Here is a 24,757-nt window from a genome sequence, read left to right as displayed (position 1 = left end):
ATGGAAGGATCAGTGAGTTACGACCTGCTAGAACTGAATAAAACTGTTAATTCATATATTCATTGTCGTTAGTTGAACAAATTCAATGACTTTTGGTTAAGCGGACCAGAAATAAAGAATAAGTGACATACAGTGATCCTCTTGCAGGAAAACTTTTCAAGAATTACGAAAAATGCACTATCGGCTCAAATAGAAGCTCAAACGCAGCAGCGTCTTTTAAATATGGCTTGTTTAAATCATAGCATGACTTCATTGGTACAGCAACATTCTTCCACACGGTATTGCGATATTGGTAATAAGTTCTTGCAGATAATAATGGAAAATATTTTGATTAATTTATGCTGTACCAATTTTTCTCAATAAATGTGCCTTATTGAAATGTAAAAATGATCAGAACTTCCGTATAGATTGAACGGAGCACTGTTAAGCTGCCATTAATGACTGATGCAAAAAAGAAACGAAAAAGCTGTTGATATTCTATTTAGATTAAAACAGTGTATGTAAAGTAAATAATAGTTCCATTTGATTGATATTAAACGGTGGTTGAAAATGATCAAATATATCAAAATATAATACAGAAGTGAAATATTTAAATATAATTGAAAATATTAATTATTAATATAGTTTGATATGTAAGTCGAATTTGTTTTTTTATTTCATATTTAAGTTTTGGTATTGATACTTCTAGTATAAAAAACTCTTTTTACTAGCTTTACAATACATATAAATAGTGAGTCTAATATCAATAATAATTATATTTAGTTCTAAAAATAAACTTCTCTAATAAACCAATTTTAGAATAACTTATATATTTCTTATAACAAATTTATCCTATTAATTTAATTTCTCAGCACAATACCGTTAATTGAAAAAAACTGAACATCATTGTTAAGTAGCAATTAAATTCTAAAGCATAAAATAATTTTAATTTAAGATTTACCGCCAATATTGATTAATTATTAAATTTTATATTAGTACACATCATTTTCTAATAACCGTGAAAGTATCTTTTTTCCCTGTATTTTTTAGGAGCATTTTTTTCCCTGCAAACTTCTTAATTAAAAATTCCATTCCAGGTAAAACAATTTTCATTTTATGATAGATATGATATAATAGTATGAGTAATAAAAAGACAATAGTATAAGTTCTTATGTTTGGGGTGAGTCTTCTGTGAATGTTCGATTTTGGGGAGAACTAAGATTATCCGATTATATCTAATGATTTTCAGCAAATAGAAAGTAATTTTTCACCACAAACATACACCGAAGGGACAATAGGGAATTATCTAAAACGTCTACAGAACCGTATTAAGCTTGCTTCTTATCGAGGGCTAGCAGACAATGAGGTAAAATCAGGCTAAATAAGGTTCGTCCATATTTCCAATATTTTAGCTTTTGTATCATTTTCTGTTTATTTATTTTTGAAGAGTTTTATTATTTTTAGGTCATAGTACTCCTAACGTATATGTCATGACAAACTATACTTTCTTTTTATTCGGAGATATCTGTTTGGGTTTTTAGTTTAAGGTTACACAGGCTTTGAATTTATATCAATGGAGCGATATAAAGAAACAAAATAAAAGCTTGCCATATTTCCAAAACTTTATAAAATCATAAATTTAGATTAAATACGTAAAGATGTAAAATAATAGCACATGCATAATAAGATTCACTTAACAACAGACATAACAACAAGGTTATGACGCTTTTAGGAAATATTACGAACTTATTGCGTTTTGACATTCAGCCTCTTTTGGAGCCTACTTTTTGCAAATGGTTAAAAATGGCTTTATGGTCAATATTAGTTAATACTGATATGCTTATTTGGATGGACCTTTAAAGAATTTTACAATGATTTTCTTTTCGTAATGATATTCCAAAATTTAGGATATCTGTTGAAAAAATCCTGCGAATATTAGCTGCTTGCACGCATTTTGATCAGCCATTTCTATTAGTGAAAATGCGAAGTATTAATATAAACAGTTATTAAACAACCTTACCGACCAATAAATCCAAGCAATCGTTAAATTCGATGGTTTTAACAATTATTTTCATAGAATAATAGTTTTCCATTTATTACAATATTATTAACTTATTCAGTTGTAAAATTGTATTTTGGACGTTTATTATTTTTGTTGTTTGACTTGAAGAGATACGTTGTTGAAACTAATCAAAAACTTTTAGTGATGATGCTTCCCTATATCCTGTTTGTCGGTTTTAGTTTCAACAATTTAAAGGTTATGATTTTGACAAAATTTATCCGTAACTCAAAAAAAAAACTTTCGTATAGCTTAGTCATTGATAAATAAACTGTTGCTAGACGTTTACGCGTCACGGGAAAGATCCCAAAAGAGAGAAAATGGTAACAACATGAATTACTGAAAATACCATTTCGAATTTTTTCAACATCATATTTCTTTGTTTGTCAGTCAAATAAAAAAGAGTTTTCTGTAAATGATGGCGAAAAATCGAAAAAAAAAACTATTATGACAATCTCAAGTAATGGAAGATAAATATTAATGGCCACAGAATGCAGTGCATAGCGGCAGTATATTATAAGCTACTAAAACTAAATGAAGCTGTAGCATATTGCAAGTTCTTTGACTGCTAATGCTTCTCTACATGTGGCAAGAATATTCTGTTACAGTTCGAATGGGATACCGATGAAGCTCTGGTCCACTCAGCATACTTACCAGGCATAGTACCTTCTGATTACCACTACTTGGGATACATGGAGCATGATTTGACTATTACACGAAAAAGTCGATTGCTACGAGAACTATGGGAGAAAGCTTGCTACGAGAACTATGGGAGAAAGCTGCACCAATTTTGACCTTTCAAACTTTTAGTGATATCGCCGAAATTTCATAAATGCAACGATTATTTTTCATTACCCAATTTTCATATAGGTCGAATTTATCGATACCTTTTATCGACAACAAATATAGTATACCTTTTTTTTCTTTATGTTCATGTATCATGTATCAGTCTAAAAAAATTGTATTTACCCATACGTATTAGTCATTGTTGTTATATAACCGAAAATGTAATTAAACTATTCATTAAATGGCGTGATCGAAATTAAAACAACATTAATATGAATGACCAGCGATGTACTTATCTTTATGTATTTCTTTAAATACAACGAGCTTGATTTCAATTGACCATTTGTATGACTCAGAAGAGGATACAAAATAGGACGTACATTTACATACACTTTACTTGAACTGCTTTTAAGGAGATATTTATTCAATGAGAAAACCACAAAATGTTCGAAATTACACAGTAGATGTAACTGAAATTTATCGATTTTCGCTTTCAAAGATTATTGTTTTAAAAATGATGTAATATTGTCTGAGGGAAAGTAAGCGATTACAAAATTTTTCTCTGAATTGTCTAAATAAAAATGCAAATACATTTCTTTCGTATAAAATTTGGGTAAATAAAATTTCGTAATTCTATTGTATCTGTCAGCACAGAACTCAAAAAAAATCATGAACTCATATTTATTATATATAAAATTTTATAGTGTTATATATAATAATAACATATTTTTCCAAGTAACTAGTCCTAACATGAAGCTAGAGGTTAGGTGTTTTAACCGAAATAAATTTTGCCATAATATTATAGATTTGAAATACCAAAAATTACTGAGCTGAGGATGACGATTCTTGGTATTTGGGAATTATTAGTAAATCATCTAAGAATCAGAAAGATATTTCGCACATAAATAGTTGAGTACAGAAAATATTTTCTCTAAACATAAGTAAGATGTTTGTGACAGTTTTTTAATGTAGATTTTTATAATAGGAGTGAATGGATGAATGAAAATAAAATTTGAAAAAATAATTAAATTATTTTTTATTTAAATTTTAAATTAAATTAAATTTAAATTTAAATTAAATTAAAAGCCAAGTTTGATTGATGATAGCCAATTGATGATGATAATTCTCAAATATTCTGACCTGATCTCACTCATCTTGAGAATAATTACATACCAAAAACATTGGATTCCATAGGAAGCCAAGAAACGTTGTTAGATGATCTTGTAAGCCAGATATATTGCTGCGGGATGAAAAATGCATGTATTGAAAGAAATAGATGTCAAGAACAACCAACCAACAAAACATTGCATGAGAAAATGGCCATCAGTACGCTCGTGTATCATGACAATGCTCTATCATATCTTCGGTCAGTTAAAATATATATACATTTATGTGGAAAATAATGAAAACTTGAAAAATTATAGTTTTTTAGGATACCACTCATAATTAACTTGAATAATGGGAAAAAATGCCGGATTCGATAGATAAATACTTTAAGTAATCAAATCGTTACAGAAATAATTAAAGAAATAATGAAACTACAGTTTCAACAAGAGCAGTCCTTTTCAAAGCCAGATTTTAGTCGCTTGTTACATAATCCCGAAACTTTAAAAATGCGAGCGGAACATGGGTTGACTAAAAACAACTTAGGTCAATATTTGCATATGTGTTTGTTAATGGTTACCCTGCAACAGTACTCCTAGAAAATGGCCAGATGAAAATTTTACAGACAAAAATTTAACAAATTATTCAACGAAGCAGTCAATTCTGTTACGTAACGCTGAACCTTATATTGCTTGGGTTACGTACATTAGATTTGATCTCATTCGGTTTCCATTGTTTTTGTTCCAACCAACACAGTAAGTATCCGTGGATAACACATTCCAAAATATTGGACAATATGAACAAACCCCTTTATAATATTATAATTTAGAAGTCAGTTCATAAAAAAATAATTGAATATATTTGCTTATAAATTTATTGACGAATCAATAACGCTGCGAAAACTACACAAAGTTATTATGGTCTTTCTTCAAAAGGAATCCTTAAATACAACACCATTATCTTAGCCAATATAACACACATTACATTTTAACAATTGATTTCATCAAAAGGGATCTTGATGATGTATTATTTGCACCTTTCCCGATTTCGTCAACAAAACTGTTATCGAAAATCAGTCACGTAAAATAAACGTGTTGGTGTATGTGTGTGTGCGCGTGACGTGCAATAGAATACACTACGGACTCCAGCCCTGAATAGATCGTAAGCCACCCTCCCCCTAATCTCCTAATGGGATTTTTCTAACCCATGAATGCTTTTGACAGACACCTAAGCGCAATCCAGAATGCAATTTTCATCACAAGGATGCATTATTCATTGTCATTGTGCACATCTGTAACTCTATTCGAATTATTTGGGATTGTGACACACGTTCTACCCTGTCCTAGACAGAATATGTAAAATATTTACCTCCCACCATGTTTTTTTGTGAGTATGCTTTGTATAACATATTTAATATTTGAACTAATATATGATAGTATACATTTTAATAACTCATACTAAATAATAGATGTCCAATTATAATGGACATATTTAAAAATTATTTATAAAATGAATTGCTAAGAAATATTGGAAGATTTGGACGACTTATAATCATATATATTATAAACTATTGGTTATTAATTATATTAGATACATAATTTATAAAATATATAATACAATAATGGTATGGTTGGGGGACAAAGTAATTTCTGGTTTTCGTATTAGATGATTTCGTCATCGCATATCTCTAGCGACACTTATTCAGTTAAGCTGCACTATATCTCGTCTGAAAGGTAATATTAAATAGAATAGTTCAGATATGCAATTAGCTAATATCCTCTTGGTAATATTTCATAAAAAGATTTCGGTTACTCAGTCAAAAGTTATTGCGCTTTGAACATGTGGATTTCAGTTAGTTTTTTTCGTCACATTTTGTATTTTACTTCCGAAAAGGGACGGCACAGAGCAAAATCCGAAAAGCTCAGGATCATCAAACATTGTATAGTGATTTTCAATGATGAGTGCTTAAATTAATGTTAGTATCAGAATTCGTTTGTTCATTTTCTTTATGGAACTTTCTATGTAAAAGTTTAGATTTTCATCGTTGAAAGTGGATGAAATTCTTAAAAATAACGAAATAGACCGACCGACCGATATTTAGTCCAGTTCTATGTAAACAAGAAAACCCAGATAAAGCTGAATAGTTGGGTGATGGTGATTTCTAGGTGATGGTGATGGTTTTCAGTTGTGAAGTATTGCTAAACTTAAACTATGAGGAGCTTGAATATTGTTTTAATCAACTTAAGCGATTGCCCGCTCGTCGGCTTTATCATGAACTAAAAAATATTGTGTAAATAGATTGATATTTATTTAAATAAATAATTAAAATGCAATTATGAGCAACTAATGTCTGGTGAAAATGATGGTTGGATGGAACATAATCTCTCTACTAAACCAATATGATCAGTTATTCCAGCTGATTCTGAGTTCGCTTTCAATCTAGTTTATTCTTTATTTTGAACATATGGTCAATAATTTAATCATCAGTTTCATATTTAGGAATGTTGAATATTAACTCTGGCATTGGGGCCTAATTTTTCGAAGAAAACTCCCAACAAATCTAACTTCACCATCAATATGTGTTTGTACGTTATAATGTACTAGATATAATAAGTATCATGTACTGCATTGAAGATATTATGAAATATTGAAATGAGTCAAAATTGCCTTTTATACAGGAAAATAAATCTGATTAAGAGATGGGTGATACTTTTAATTTTTAATTGGACGCCTCCTTAATACCTTGTCACATCACATCACTAAATAAAACTACGAAAAACATTTAAATCTGATAGAATTTGTCTTTTATTTAACGTTGATATAATTCATTCATATTATTATTAATTTTCTGCAACGAAATGACTATTAATAAATCACAAGTTTAGTATTCATGTTCACGTTCATGATTAACTACCACATCTAATATTTATAGCGTTATGGATATGTATATCAAATAGAAATTAAACACTAGCTGCATAAGAGTCAAGATACCAAAAGTTAAAGAATGGGTACTGAGGAAAACATTGAACACTCTGTGAATTATATACATAAAACTACGGAAAAGCTGAAGTGTAATAATATGAAGTATTATAATATTATTAAATATTTATAAGATATAAAATGTTCAATGCTTCAAATATGTTGATTAATTATCCATATTGGTTTAAACGATATAAATGTGTGTATTTTAATGTTAGTGTTAAAGGAAGGCCTGGAAGACCAACAAAAATCGAAGACAATCAATTAGCTAGATGCCTGTAGAAAAGAATCACAAAATATATATTTGTAATAATAAAGTACTATAGACAGGTGATTAAAAATACATTTATTTTAAAATTAAAAGTGGGGTTACTAAGATTTTACCAGAAATAAAAATACAAAATTTAAAATTTTGCCACTTGGCCAGTAGCGCTAAGCAATATTGACGTTACTTACCGTTTTTTAACCATCATTTTCATTTTCATCATGTAATTTTCGCAATGTAACATTTGAACTTTCTAGCGCCCTTAAATTAATTCGCCGATTCGCTGAGTCTGAATTTTAAAAATGGTACTATATTCTACATAGCACATTTTATAGGGTTGAAGTATTCTACACACACTAACTATGAAATGTGCTAGAATATTGAAGAAAATGAATTAAAAATACTATTAGTATAACACATGTCAAGAAAATTAATAAATGCAAGTACTAATTAAAGAGTAGTCAATAATATCACAATCGTCAATAGGGAATTGTGAGAATACAATTGTTGAAATCAAGCGCTCTCTATGCTAATACAAATTAAAATTGTTGCGATGGCAAAATATACTGATACCTTTTATAATGATAATTTGAAGACATAACAGATGAATAAAACTAGTTTTGAGAGATTGACATACAGAAAAAACAAAACAAAGGCGGCCCAACCTCAAATGTTATCAATAGTGTTATTTACGCCAAGCCAAATTAAAATTATATAAATTTGATAATACAGCTTTGTATAGTATCAAATTACCTAGTAATATTTGGGTAAATTAAATCCACAAAGGTAAGTCTCAATTTTGAATTTTCATTTTAAGAATAGCCTAACAATATCATAAGCATGTGCAACTGCCACTTCAATCAAGTATTTTACAAAATCTGTGCTTAGGTATGCTTTATCATATCAAGTTTTCCTATGACTTCCTCATCTAGATATCTATTTAATTTATTTTAGTTAACTCGATTTTCAACAACATTTGGTTCACATATTGTCTATAGGTGAGTATAATTCGAAATGTTTTAAATTTCTGTTTGCCACATCACACAAAACAGGCTATAAAAATTTGACAACACATTTTTCAATCAAATCTGTGTTACTTACCCTTAATCTGGCTACCATAGTAAAATACATTTTTTGGCAAAATTAGTTTTTTATTCAACATAATTCCCTTCAAGAGTGATACACTGATTATAGCGACCGTCCAACTTTTCGATACCATTTTCCATTTACCAGCGAGCATTCTTTTGAGATCTGAGAACAGGAAATGGTCGCTGGGGGGCCAGATCTGGTGAATACAGTCGACGAGAAAGCAATTCGAAGCCCAATTCATGGATTTTTGCTATCGTTTTGATTGACTTATGACAAGGTGCATTGTCCTGGTGAAGCAGCACTTTTTATTCTTCAAATGCGGCCGTTTTGGGTGATTTCGTCCTTCAAAAGGTCCAATAACGCTATGTAATAGTCGCTGTTGATGGTCCTTCCTATTTCAATGTAGTCAATGAAAATTATTCCATGCTCATCCCAAAATAGAGACGCCATAAACTGGCCAGCCGACTATTGCGTTTTTCCACGCATTGTAGTGGGTTCATCATGTACAGTCCACTCGGATGACTGTTGATTGGACTTCGGAGTGAAATGATGGAGCCATGTTTCATTCATTGTTACGTATCGATGCAAAAAGTCGGGTTTATTACGCTTGACCATCTTCAAACACTGTTCGGAATCATCAACTCGTCGTTGTTTTTGAACAAAAGTGATACACGTTGAGTTTATATCTTTAGAGTGTCTGCTATTTCATTCAATTTCAATTTACGGTCATTCAAAATCATTTTGTGGATTTTTTAAATATTTTCGTCGGTAACAACCTCTTTTGGGCGTCCACTGCGTTCACCGTCTACGGTGTTTATTTAACCATGTCTAAAGTTAGAATACCAGTCGTTGATGGTTGCTTTTCCTGGGTCAGTGTCCGGAAACTCGGCATCAAGCCAAGTTTTTGCTTCAACGGTATTTTTTCACTTCAAAAAGCAATATTTTATCAGTACGCGAAATTCCTCTCTATCCATTTTTTTCACAATAACAAAAGTTGCTTGACTCCAAATGCTATAATTCACAAACTTATGACCCAACAGCTGTCAAATTTATACATGCATCTTTTGAGGATTAGAGCTAACTAAAAAACATATGGATTTAATCCTTGTAGCGCTATATATGTGTCAGGCCGGGGACTTTTCAATTGACCTGTTATGTACAAAAAACCAGATATTTGATGTTGGCGTTTCGTAATCTAACCTTGATGGGATCTCATTTAATAAATAATTTGCTTGGAATTTTGAACTAAACTAGCCACATTATATTGAATATTATTTTGTATATTATGTGGCAACTAAATAGAGAACAAAATTATTCGGGGCTCATTTACACAATAAATAAAACAATTGAGGCCTAACCTCAAATTTTAGCAATGGTGTTATTTGCCTCTATACTAAGTTAAGACCTCTACTCCATTTGTACATGTACGAGCCGTCCAGCACGACCGAAACAACTACGTCACGTACAGATTGGAGTATTTTAGGGTGCATTTAGAAGCGTTCGGCGAAAACCCAATGGAAACTCTCAAAAAATCTTTCAGAGAGCTCAGCAGCTTATGAGTCCAGAAATTCCAGATGTTTGCATATGACGAGGGAGATGCAATAGGAGGAAAAGTGGCTACACGAATTTACTGAAAATACTATTTCAAATCATTTCAATATCGCAAGCACTGATTGCCAGACAAAAGATAATTTTATGTAACGTATTCTAAGTGAAGTTTATTGAACTGAAGTGGATATATTTAAGATACAAGAACAAAAAGCAATAGATTAGCTTGGGAGAGCCGTTCACGCCACCACTGAAGAGGAATATTCATAGTCATAAAGCATACGGTAGAAGCTGAACGGTTTGGAAAATTGCGCGCGGCCAAATCTCAATGAAACTGTTACCGCAGATGTATACCGACGTCAAGTGAATAAATTGGAGTACATATTTTTATAAAAAGGATCACCAATTGCAAGTGGCAGGCGCAAAATAATTCTTTTACATGACAAAGTTCGATCTTATATTGTTAAAGTTGTGAACTCTGCTATTGTTCAAATAGGGAATTCTGGAGTACACAGTGTACTCACCATACATAGCAGCTATATGCAAACATCGAATAAAGATATTACATAATTTAATATAAAAAATGTTTAGGTTTTATTAAATTAATTAATTTAAAACAAACATAAGAACATCTTCTTTCTATATTTGAAACATTTAATAATGGTTTTAAACATTTAAGACGAAATAATATAAAACAATGCACAAATACTATGGTGATAAATCTCACCTTCAATTGTCGAAACAGCAATTAACCATTTAAAACAAACACAAATTATATTTATGTAAACTAGTAACCATCAATTTTTAATTTCAGGAACTTGCGGTTGAGATCAGATCATGTTAATATAACATTATCCTGTTTGTTTTTATATAGATAGTTTGCATACATATATCATAAATCATTAACAACTAAAACGCAGTTCGCCGAAATACCGATAATCTATTGGCTATTGAAATTGAATTTAATCAAAGAGATTAGATTGATATTGCTTGTATTATGTATGTAAATATTTCAGGAATTAATATATAATTTCTATACATATATGTAAAATGTGTGTCATGATTTATAATAAATTTAGAGAAGTGCGAATTTTTCTATTGATACTGATGATATAATAAAATCTTACTTCCGACTCTGAGATTATCTCATCTTAAATATCATTAAATATTATTGGGAACAATATATATTTTACCAGAAAATTTATATTATTTTACAATATCACATCAATCATGTCCATGAGCGTGATAGTAGGTCTTCTTCTCCTTTTTATTTTCTTCGAAAGCCTGGAGACTTGTTTTGTCTAAGTAGTTTGTTCTTCTGCTGAGGCAGATGACCAGCAGTCTCTTCACCTCTTTGGAGGTCAACTGGCTAATGATTTGCTATCTTTCACTATTTTCGCCACTCTGTTAATGTGCTTGTTCCAGAATCTTCTTCGTATCTGGATTCACGTTACAAGGTCTTCCGTGTTGCAGTCCTCTCGAATATCTCTGTTCCTTCTAAGGTCTCGTAATGGAATTCCTCTTAAGTGTACTCTTAATACTCTCATTCGGTTAGAGCGTGCCATCCTTTTTGTTTCGGCTTTGTCAGCTCGTGTTTCATCTGTGTATGTCATGACTGTCCCCTATACCTAATAAAGTCTTACTTTAGTTGCCGTTGACATGTATTTATTTGTCCAAATGGTTGTTCTTAAGGCACCAACTATCTTATCACTTTGTTCTTAAGATTTATCTATTGTTCTCCTCAGGACGTTATATTTGGACACCTGTTCTATTAATTTGTTTTTTATTTGCAGCGCGCATCTGCGTGGTTCTCTGGAAATGACCATGGTTTTTGTTTTAGAGGTCGATATTTCCATGTAGAAACTGTCAGCTTCTATCTTCAAGGCCTCTAGTAACCACTCTAATCCGTCTTTTGTGTCTGCGAATATTGTTCCGTATTCTCGTACCACAAAAAAGATCCCCATTACTTTATGGTTCACTCATAATTATCACTTTCATAATTATCAACATCACCCTCAAGTATAAGGTATTGTTGTCATCATATCATTTTGAGCTCAGTATGCATCATTTGCGATGAATTAATATTTAACTTATTTTTTCAGAAGAAGATGAAGAAGAATGTTTTATTGGTGGTGTAATTAGAAGTGGATTCAACATTTAATGGCGGTGAGTCTGGCGTCCGTGGTAAAAATAATTAGAAAATGGACAAAACGTCAGGAAGATGTGGAAATAAAAATTTGAATCGAACCAAATCAACATGTGATCCATGAGGTCATGAAAAATTATATGGAAATTATTTATTTAAGAGTTCTACTCTAAAACGTTGCTTCTTTCGACTAATATTTATTCCGGTCGATGACTATTGTCTCAGCATTGAAGTGCATGTTGACTGAAAGAAGGGTAAAAGTCGTATCTAACTTCTACATTATATCGATTCTTCTGAATCATTATCATTATAATGATAGTCGGCGCTCGGAGGGAGTATCTACTTCTCAACCAATACGCTGCTGTGGATTCCACAGGACTTCCAATATTCTTAAACACATATTGCCGTAATTTTCGTGCCGCCGCAATAGTTGCAATACTCTTCTCGGACAATATCAGTTTTATATTTATCAGCACGCTTTATATGATTTTGATCCATATCTGGTTCGGATATATTTTCTGCGTCTTCGACCCAACAAGTAAATTAGCGACAGAAGTCTATACGGAACTCGTTCACATGTCATTGGACAGACAATATCCATTTGATATCCGTTAGAAGCAAGTACTTCAGCAGACTGGCTATTCGTATTTGAACTCCAGCAATTTAAGACTAACTGAAACTCTTTAGCACCTCCTTCTTTTTTTCCTTGTCTGCATGGGAACGATAACATAAAGAATGCTAAAAGTCTAATCATAAAATACCTGTATTAGCAAATATAGTGCTATCATTGGATTATTAGTAGTTTGAAGCGTTATATTGAACCTCATGTGCATTACTGTATTGAAAGTTCAAGTCTCGATCCCATTTTTATGATTTTTATAAATACTTTTCCGAGAACTATTTACCGACTTATACCCTAATAATGCTTACGATGTTTACCATGTCCTATTTTTAGTACATGAACAATTATTTTACAGACATATAGATGGCGATACTATAATTAAATCCATATGTTTTTAAGTTAGCCATAATCCTCATAACGTGCGTGTATAAATTTGACAGCTGTCGGGTCATTAGTTTGTTAATTATATCATTTTGAGTGAAGCAACTTTTGTTATTGTGAAAAAAATTGATAAAAAGGAATTTCGCGTGTTGATTAAATATTGCTTTTTGAGGGAAATAATTACAGTTGAACCAAAAACTTGGCTTGATGCCGAGTTTCCTAACACTGGCCCAGGAAAATCAACCATCAAGGACTGGAATGCTAAGTTTAGACGTGGTTTAGAGCGTCGAAGACGGTGAACGCAGTGGACGCCCAAAAGAGGTTGTTACCGACGAAAACATTAAAAAAATCCACAAAATGATTTTGAATGACCGTAAATTGAAATTGAATGAAACAGCAGACACTTCAAAGATATCAACTGAACGTGTATATCATATCATTCGCGAATATTTGGGTAACAGAAAGCTTTGTGCAAACTGGGTGCCGCGCAAACTCACTTTTGACCAAAAACAACGACGAGTTGATGATTCGGAGCAGCGTATGAATATGATCAAGCCTAATAAACCCCATTTTTTGCATGGATATGTGATAATGGATAAATCATGGCTCCATCGTTTCACTCCGAAGTCCAATCGACAGTCATCCGAGTGGACTGCTCACGATTAACTCGCTTCAAAGCGTGGGAAAACGCAACAGTCGGCTGGCAAGGTTATGGCATCTGTATTTTGGGATGCGCATGGAATAATTTTCATTTACTACCTTCAAAAAGGAAGGACCATCAACAGCGACTATGACATAGCGTTACTGGACCGTTTGAAGAACGAAATCGCCGAAAAACGGCCGCATTTAAAAAAAAGGAAGGACTGCTTCACCAAGACAATGCACCCTATCACAAGTCAGTGAAGACGGGTGCAAAAATCCATATATTGGGCTTCGAATTGCTTCTTCATCCACCCTATTTTCCAGGTCTGGCTCCCAGCGACTATTTCCTGTTTTCAGATATCAAAAGAATGCTCACTGGGAAGAATTTTTTTCGTCGAATGAAGAGGTGATCGCCGAAACTGAGGCCTATTTTGAAGCAAAGGACAAATCGTACTACAAAAATGGTATCGAAAAGTTGGAGGGTCGCTATAATCAGTGTATCATCCTTGAAAGGAATTATGTTGATTAAAAAGACTAATTTTGGCAAAAAAATATGTTTTACTATGATAGGCCGGGGACTTCTCATCAGTAGTCGATATCGATACTTGTACACCAGTTGCCTTAGAACTCCATTCACAGCAATCTTTAACCTCTTGTTTTAATTCAGGAGCATAGAGGTAGACCCAAGTCTTGTTAATATTGATAAAATGACTCACATAATATTTTAAAAATGAAGGTGTTTTTATTCCATTGTTAGCGGATCTGGCAGTAATTATGCAGTTTATATTTGCTAAATGAACTTTAATCATGAAATTTTGATTATGTTCTCGTGAAAGATGGACGACGGTGGAACTTCGTTATTAAACATTGCTCTAATTAAGCAAATGAAGAAAAATAATTAATGAATTAATTTTATTTTAAAATAATTAATTAAATCATAATTCACTATAAATTTTATTCAGTATTAGTATTATTTAATTATTATTTTATCGAATTCTTTTTTTATGTTCTTGTTTACATTCTAATCAATTTATATTTATTTTCATGGAATTTCTATTACTAATTTATATTATTTAAAATTTACTATTTTATTTATTTTTAGGTATGACTCGCGAGGTGAAAGAACAAGGTAATTTGTAATTTCCAACTTTTTATACTAGGTCAATATATACATACATAAAATGGCGTCAATTTGATATTGATATTAGCCATATAGCAATTAAGAAAGCCAGCTTAGGGTCCATTCGAGTATATAGCTTTGTTTTTAAGTGCCGAAATAATTTCATAATACCTTTTCCGTTAATAATGTATAATTATACAATTAACATATCTCGATTTGGATAATTTTTGGTGCATATTGTATGAACTTTTTAACTTTTTAACATGTTTGATGTTGCACTCTAATGAACAAGTCGATCGGTCATTTATTTTTACCTAGCTTCTTTGTGATTAAGGCAAAATCAAAACTTACTAAAACGTATCAGAGTGATAGTTTGTTTAATGAAAATAATGTTGTGGCATTAGGTAATATATTTTTATTATTTACTAAAACTGACTAACTAAGCATATTTTAAGTGTGAATTTCATTATTTGAATAATTAGGGGCTGTAATTCACTGTTCGTAGTTTATTTCAACAATTTTAATTGGAATGATGAATGTGATTAAATATCAATTTTGATAACATCTGTGTTTTTGATCCTTTTGGTCTCAAAATAAAATCTAGCAATTGAATCAGAATTTATAGGTTCAGAATAAGGATCCAATTTGTCAAGAGTTGATATATTGATATTGAGGTACTTTCTGAAACTTACACTGTTATGTTAAAACGTTAAAAATTAAAATAAGCTTCAATAAGTAATGTAGTTTTTTAAATGCACTTTTTTGTACATTAATATTAGAGGTTACATTTTATAAATATTATTCTTAGTTATTGTACGAGTTTATTACATATTACTCTCTTTATTTAAGATCCTTTTTAGTAAACCTTACAGTGATGATAATGCTATAGTTTAAGAATGACGGAAATATGTGCATAGTGAAAGCTAATTCATATCTGAGGATACAAGGTCTATACCAAATTATATGTAATAGCTGTAACCATGAGCGCAATGGATTCAGCAAATACATTATTATGATGTATTCACAAGAAGTTTCGATTGGATTAGACATCAGTCCACATTAGGCTCACATGAGCCCTGGAGCTGGCAAACCGCTCATAATTAGTTATTTTAACTACAAAAATGCATTCAACCAGGTTTCATAAAATTTTATTCATATGGAAACCATAAACATATTATTAAAGTTTTATTAAAATTTTATTGTCTTCCTGGAAAGCACTAAATATAATTAAATGCATTTTATTGTAGTCAATAAAGCACATATATTATTAGTAACATTGTTGGTTTGTTTCACTAAATAAGACTGCAAGTTGGCTAAATTAAGTATTTGACTATTGGTTATAATTTACATATATGGTTTTAAAATGTTAAATTCTCAAGGCAATAGGTCACTTTAATTCTTTAGTAATATTTTTCCTTTTAAATCCTTTTAAAATTCTTCAATTAATAAATGTTTTTTTTTAGAATGGCAATCAAATTGGGGAGGAACACACTTTGGACTCGTTATATTGTATAAAACTGTTCACATTATATAACTGGAAAATGAATCGAGTACCTATTAAAATATAAAGTGCTGATGTATACAGTAGATAAACTATAACGCCAAAAACGTTATAATTTGGATTCGTTTAAACAAAGTCACACGTCTTTTTTAGAATATATGGAATAAAGTAAAATAAACTGGAGATATCAAACCAGTTATTGGATTTCATTGTTTAAGATTAAGTCACCGAATTTGCATTACCCTGTTGTTTGAATTGTAGAAATGAGGGACCGCACACCTCTTATACACTTTGGAATTCATAATTATCAAGCAAATATAATAAATGATCTTGATGCTTTGGCGTCCAACGTGCGTTGATTGCTCACTGAATATTGACGTCATATGATTTTTGCAAGCCTATTAGTAATAATTCAAATCTCTAAATAAACAATACAGTTTTTCCGAAAATTCTTTAGTAAATTACGTAGTTTTAAGAAATGGTAAATATATTAGAATATTACAGAATTGATTTTTCGATATAAGTTACCGTGCCTATGTTTACTATTCATGATGTCCTAAAATATATTGGGCAATATTCAGTAATCCTTTCTTATACTGTCATATAATACTCAATATACCTTTGATCTAAGATGAAAAATTTTTTATAAATCCCAGAAGCGCAGTACTTCAAATAAATATACACATTTTAAAATTGGTCTAAATGTACATTCGTATAAAATTGTAAATATTAAATTAATAAATATCTTCTGATATCTTTAAAATATAAGCTATCTTCTGCAACTTCACTTTACATTTTTTGTTTTTGAAACAAGAATCGATTTTGGGTCATCTTTTAACGTAATCTGTGAATAGGTTAGGAACAATGGACTGTATTTGAAAGGTATTAAAGAAACCCAAGATAAAAGTTGCCTTCAAGCCACAAATTTTGGTTATTTCTAACTAAGTATTGTTATGGTATATAGCCCGGTTGTACTTTGTCACTAGTAGAGGAGAATTAATTTATTTACAATACTTTAAAATATTTTACAGCCGGCTTAGTTGGCGCAACAGTCAAGACGCCAGGACAATCCTCCTACTGTTGCGATAGTCGCGGGTTAGAATCCTGATAGAGGATGATCGTTAATTTATGATTGTGATTGCTTATAATTATGGAATATGGAATTAAGGAAAATTATTGCAGTCACATCAATATATCTACTATCCATTTTCTTACGAGATGTTTGTTAATATTTATAGAATACATAAAAAATGTTACAAAAATAAAATTACAAAAGGTACAGGGTCTCAAACAAATTGAATGCCTTCGTTAACATCATCGTAATCTAGTAACATAGATTACATCCAAGTAATCCGAAACCTACAAAAAAAATGATTAAAGTGCCCCTATCGTACGAAAGTAAATAAAGTCAAATAAATGTTTAATTGTCAAATTAATAATTATTATTAAATTTCGAGAAAAACGCGTTAAAAGTTTCCACTAAAACTAGGCCTACGTTGGTACTGTATACTCACATTTTTTCAATCTGCGATTCCTACTCTATACCTTGGGACTCTCTGTGCTTCAAAAAATCATTTTCTAAAATAATTTTTTTCAAAAGAGCTGAATCCTGGTTTTGTCACGTTTAACTGCGAACCAACAGGCTTCTGACCAATTTTTATTGCCATAAGGGTCATCGTTTTTAAAGAAGGAATGAGGCCTTCATTAAAAACCCAAACTGGTAAAAAGATTGCAGTTTAAATTGTGTGAGTTTCACCATCTACATCTAGAGGCAAAAGTCCATATCATTGAATTCAGAGATTCATTATTATTTTAGTTTCTGAACTAAACATGAAGTCATTTAGATTTCAGACGATACATTGTCGTAAACCGTATTTATAATATTTAATACTTCGTTTGATAGAGAAGACTTTTACGAGGAAATACGTCCATGGTCAATTTTTTGATTTGTTCCGACCGAGTCGGTTTAGATGCCGCGTCACTTAAACAGCTATAAATCCGAAAATAATTTAAAGTCTTAAGGGCATACTCCTAAATAGCTAAGCTCTGATAATATGAAAATAAGCGATTTCCGAGAGGTCAAGAAAGCTTGAAGTTTTACAAGTAGTAAAATAAAACAAGCTCTATTATTTCAATTCAAATGCTTCAATTTACATATTAAATTAAATTTTTTTTATTTTAATTTTTTAAAGCAGGGTTAATTACCAATTAGTCTACCTAATTATCATGTTATGTTAATAGATACAATACTTAATTATTTATTTAAAAATTTAGTTCAGATATTTCGAAAATATAATTTATTTACGATCATTTTATATGTAATATATTTTCTGCTCTACCATTTTCGCGTAATCACGATAAAGTAATTTTAGTAGCGAACACCATAATTTAATCAATAATTTTATAGATCCATAAAATATGAATTTAACAGCAAATTATGTTATACAAAAAATAGTATTAGTTTGCTTTTATTTCTATTGCAGGTTGATTATAAAAGACATATATAAGTTGATTTATTTTAAGTTTTAATGTATAATATTAAATAAATTACTAATACTGTTTTAATTATCCTGACGAGTTCGTTTAAAAAATGTATTTACTTGTAACAATATATGAAAGAGTGTCGAGAACTACGCCGCAATATTAAAAATTTTATAATGAAATGTATTTTGTAATCATTGTTGTTGAAATCAGAGAACAAAATAAATATTAATTAAAACATCCTTGATAAGATTAGGCATAAACATATTATCAAATAAATTTATTTTTAATTGATTGATTCCATCATTGTTTTTAAGTTGCTTAATGTAAACAATATTGTATTATAATTGCAAATATTTAAAGGAATATAGTGGGAATAAATCTTTTGCCGTACAAATTAATACGCTAAGTAAATAAAAAGGTTTATTAATGCGAAACTTTGTTACTTTATTTAAACAGCTTAGATGTAGTAAAATAAGTGTACGTATGAATAATTTGACTACTTCAATATTTACACAATTTTTTCAATGATATCGCGATTAATAAATCAATTTTGAAAAGGAGATCTATCTTTCTAACATAATTAAAGGAAACAAGTATGTTTCAAAGACACTTTCACGACTCATTAATTAAAAGTTTTTTTTCTTGTTCCAGAATAACCAGCTAGAACCACTCTTTTGCTGATGTTGCTTTAGGTTAGGGATAGAGAGAGTGTTTTGCGGGCGACAGAGACCCTGGCTTACGACTGGGATAACACTGAGCATGTTCGTGAAATCCTTCACGAACGGGATGCCTGACTCGAGGTGAGTGTTAAGGTTCCTCGTGAACCATGGGGCATTGAGTAATGCACGGACTTTTTTTGGATTGGAACACTTGAAGTATTGCAAATTGTCTCTCATAGACCTACCTGGACCACACCGGTGCTCCGAAGAGGAAGACTGGACGGACTAGCTATTGTATACAGAGTTGCCTTCTGGGGCATTCGGAGTTTACTTTTTCTGCAGAGGAGGGGGAAGAGAGGACTATTGCCTTTACAGATAGCGTGCTGTATTGATGCTGACTATTGAACCTGCGGTCGAACTGGAGACCGATTAATTAAAAGTTTGGTCTCGAGTAATAAAGAAAGCACCTGAATCAATTTTGAACTCTCTGAGACAAAGTTAAATATAAATAATAATCTCACAAAGCATTGTCTGATCTATATGGTGGATGCTTTTAATTTTGGACAATCGACTTCTTGTTTACTAAAGCTTTTCAACTTTTCATTTTTTAATTTTAATCTTTTTCATGCACTTGATATATTCTATGAAATTTGATGGGTTTGAAATCTCCAAACTTTTTAATTAAGTTACTTTAAAAACATCTTATACAAATTTAATATCATATAGTTGTTCAAAAAGTCGCCTCTTCCTTTCATAAAATTAAATAGTATTTATAAAATAGTATTTTTAAATTAATAAATGTTGTGTTTTAAACCGTTTTATATTTCATAACTGGTCTATCCGATAATAACTTTCAAATATAAAACTTAAATTCATCTGTTTTTGTTTTTTTCAGAGTCATCCTATACGCTCCAAGAATGATTACTGGATGAATCATATATTGGTTGAATATTAATGGTATTTTTTGAAGGTCTATCAGACATCAAACCTGAGATTTTAAATTACATAGTTTAATGCATTAGACTACGTGACATGATTGAATTGCCAAGTACTATTGGATTATTCGCAAGTTAGTCACTTCAAATTTCTCAAATTTAAAATTAAAGTAACACCGAAACTAAATATTTTAATTGCTTTCAACATTTATATCAAACTTAAATTTAAAGAAAATTTTTAATATTGCGTAACACTAAAATAACCCTTAATAATTTTGAATACACTAACGCAGAAGAATAGGGTAACATTTCAACAGTTGGCTTCAGGATTGAAGCCGTCTTTATTGAGTAAAACTAATCGACGTTTCGTAATCATTAAAGATAGTATAGCTTATAAGATCTCGCCTGTTTATGATATTTATTATAAGAAATATTTATTTAATAACATAGTTTTCAGTGAATATAATTCTGGAAGAGATATTCATTGTTTTCGCTGTATTAGAGATACAAATTCATTGAAGAAGTTACATGGTCGATTTTTACTTATCTTTAAATACTATCGTGACTCTGAATATGCCATTTGGCATCCTTTTACATTTTATATACAGACTATTTGTTGAAAATTTGAATATGAATACGTTTTGGTCTGTTTACTTTCTCTGTGAAACATTCGATTAATGAAATATTCAATATTGTAGATAGGAAGAAATAAAACTTATTTATTTTGAGTAATTTAATAGAGAAGAATGTAAAAAGTTGAGCTATAAAACAAAATTTAGTGACTAAAACTATTCGATGCCTTGTAATCGTTACATATGCATTATAGCTCAAAGGTCTTCAGAACATTTATTTGAATAAGTATATATTTAATAACCTAGTTTTCAATGATTGGCGTAGATTCTGAGGAGATAATATTGAATTGATTCCGTAGAGAATGAATATTGAAACTAAAATATAAGATCTCCTAATAAAACAACTTAGAAAGTACCCATTACCTACTAGTTAGAACTATTTCAATTAGTTGAAATTCTAGTATGTGAAAGGGTTCAGAAACCAAAAGTTATTAAATTACTTTAAAAAACAATTTTATTTAACGGAAAGAAAAGGTTACTTGTTGAACGGCGATACTAAGCGCAACCCAGGATTGTTATTTATTAGGAAACAGACCAACCCATCTAACTCGTTTACCATTCAGGTAGTTTTAATACAGATGGTCTTTGCATACGCCGTAAGCAGCATTATATAATACCTCTCTCCTAAAAACACGGCGACAGGGATGTACATGATCGTTATTCCTCTTATAGTTGACCGTACCTTCGTCTCTCAGTTTGTCTTTGAAGATATTCGAAATAACACTGTTTCTACCTAAATTTTCATGGTTTACCCTGAGCTGCAAGATTCTGTTCAAACTCCAGTGTACTTCACAGCAACTTCAGTCCGTCTCTAGTGGCATTACACCTTGAGCTGTAGTGCATGTGCCGAGAATATATGCACTAGTGGTATTTTACAAAACTTGAATGTTTTTTACCTGGCATTACTTATGGCGAGGGGTTTTTGAGCACCTTCTCTACACCGTTTGTGACCTTACAGCTTCAGTTGCGGTATTTTTATCCGAACTCCATTTAACTAAACCAAGGAATACTTCGAGTAGCTGGAGAAGGATTGCCAATCGAGCGCCAACCTGTCTTCTTTTCTTGATTAAAAAGAGAACTGCTTTATGATCTCTTCGAAATTCTACCGACTGCTCCAATTCTAATAATATGTGAAAGGGTTTAGAGAACAGAGTATATTAATTTACTTTAATGTTAATTCATACTAGAATATTGTTGATCCTTCAGTATCTTTTACGCTTCAACTTAGGTACCACTATTTTTCCTTTTATTGAGAATTTTGAAATGAAAAAAAACTGTTTCTATCTCTAGATATCCAAACTTATATAATTAAGATATAAAAATTGTCAGAAAATGTGTTATTTAAATGGATAAATTTCATATGGATAAATTACCATAGTAAAGAAGATAATGTACGTATTTGTCTATTATAGTCCTTTAGTTAAAATAACAAATGTTGAATATTTCCGGTTTAAGACTTTTGACAAATTTGACGTAGTTCTATCGAGTCGACGTATTAGTCTTACTTATAAAAAATTACCTATATATTTGTGTGTTTTAAACAGAAATTATAATGACATGTTGAATTAGCAGAAACTTCACTCGCATACTCTCGACGCACAAACCACTAATAGCTTATAACCAATTTACATAATAAAACAACTTCCTATGCTTTTAGGACTAGTGTTTAATTTTAATTTGTAGGAAACGGTAGATACGTAAAAAAATGTTCCGTCATAACAGAAATCAAAATTCCCACTATGCTGGAGATGTTCACAGATAAATGTATGTAAAATTAATTAGCAATAATGAAATACTTATTAATAATCAATCTGTCTGATGCTGCCAACTACATGTCTATCTCGTATCTTATTCGGACTTCCTATAATCTTCGAGCGTAGAAAAAAACCGCCAATAATAAGTTAAAAATAAGTATTGAATCACCTGCGCATCGCAGCAACCTTTGAAGGTCGTTTTTTATATTTCCAAGTCAGTATTTGTACTCTAACAATGCCGCATTATAAGTCCAATGAAACAGAACTACAGTCTAGATGATGTACGATATTGAAGCTACTTGAGACTCGGAAAAAACGTTACTAAAATGATTTATAATATAGTGAATGATATTAACCCGAACTGTTGGTATTGTTTTTTCGATTATTAATCATTTATTATTCATCATTTACTAATTAGAATTGAATTAGTATTGTGTTATTATTAATACAATATTAATACAACCAGACATGTCCAAATTGTTCCATTTCATTTCCATTTACTGTACTTCGATTTTAAATCGTAGTCAATCGATCAATTACGTAGTATTAAGGATGTTTTCTTTAAATATTATTTAAATCCTTCTTGCCAACGAGGGTCTGGGTCCTCGGCATTACGGTTACGGCAACCTACCGACTGGCCAGTGACCAACTTAGAGACCATTCCAGAGCCACAAAGCTTTCTGAATTATGGATGTAATTGTAAAAAAAAACATTTGAAAGAGAGAAAATTTGTTCAGCTATATTCTATGCGGGTGTACTATAAGGTATCTTTAGATCTATATAGTACCTATTTTATACCAGTGACTTTCATACATTTGAAGGAATAACAACAACTAACATTTGCTGATGGTACTGCCTTACTTTATACAAGTAAAACTTAGATAGCTGTAAATAGATTAGAAACAATTGCCAATAAAACTGACCGAGAAATGGCGAATCAGCGAATGTATAACTTTGTACCATACTTTTAAAAATTGTGTTACCCGCGAGTGATAATTGTTTCTAAAGTAAATTCATATGCAAAATTCTTGGCCATGACACAGGATATCAAGCTCAAAGGGAAAGATCATGTCAAGAAGCAACGAGCACAGATTTGTGTGAGGCTAAAAAAATATAGTGCTTGACAACGGTTGATAGCCGTCAGATCGGTGACACATCATATATAAACAAATATGTTAGACCTGGGCGACACGATGGCAGCCCCAACTCTTATACGGTAGATTATTCTGCACTGCATATGTGAACTTTTCCTAATCTAGCCTGAGAGTTTTCACAACTACGCGTTTTTTTCTATATGCACCTTGTTCTTTACCACAGTTGTGGTTAGAAGTCACTTTTCTGTTAATTTTGTATTTACATTTTTTTGAGGTAATATAATTATTTCATAGGCAAAATTAGGGGCATATAATACGAAGATAGGTGTATAAGGTATAAATTATTAGTAAACAATTATTATCAAAAAGGAATGCTAGGGTGTCAGTTGAAAAACTATTAGATTCGTTAGATGATCTGGTAGATCTGAAAATTTTGAAAAGGATTTTGAACATTGAAAGACCCAACGCTAGTAGCTATCAGGATCGTTAAAATTTTAGGGCCCATAAGAGAGCAGAACGTACAAAAAATAAGTATAAGATACATACAGTTCAACAAAGTTCAGGCAAATTTGAAGTCACATATTACAACAAAATATACAATGTAAATATAAACCAAATCTGCGAGAATAGTTGTAAAACTTTGTATTGTAGAATGTGTAAGATTTGTGTGTATAGGTATATCTGTAGCTGTCCAAAATATAGGATAAAGAATACTCTGTGCAAGCATGTGCATTTGGTATATATGTATGAAAAGATAATGAGCACTAATTCTTTTGCAGATAATATAGCTAGTCCTCGGGGAGAGAAGACACTGTTAGTAACATAGAGGTGATGCTTAAGAGATGTTAACAAAAAAGCAATTCTAAAGGGAAATGAAAATAATTTTAATATTTTATTTATATGGTTTGTGTGTATGTCTCTAAATATGTATTGCTTAGATTATGTTTTCTTTATTTGATTGCATTTATGGCAATAATA

The sequence above is a fragment of the Rhynchophorus ferrugineus genome, unplaced genomic scaffold (assembly GCF_030347505.1).
Source record: "Rhynchophorus ferrugineus isolate W39M unplaced genomic scaffold, kcgeb_rfMv2 rfM2, whole genome shotgun sequence".
In the NCBI taxonomy this organism is placed as follows: Eukaryota; Metazoa; Arthropoda; class Insecta; order Coleoptera; family Curculionidae; genus Rhynchophorus; species Rhynchophorus ferrugineus.
Note: the sequence above shows the minus strand (reverse complement) of the source record.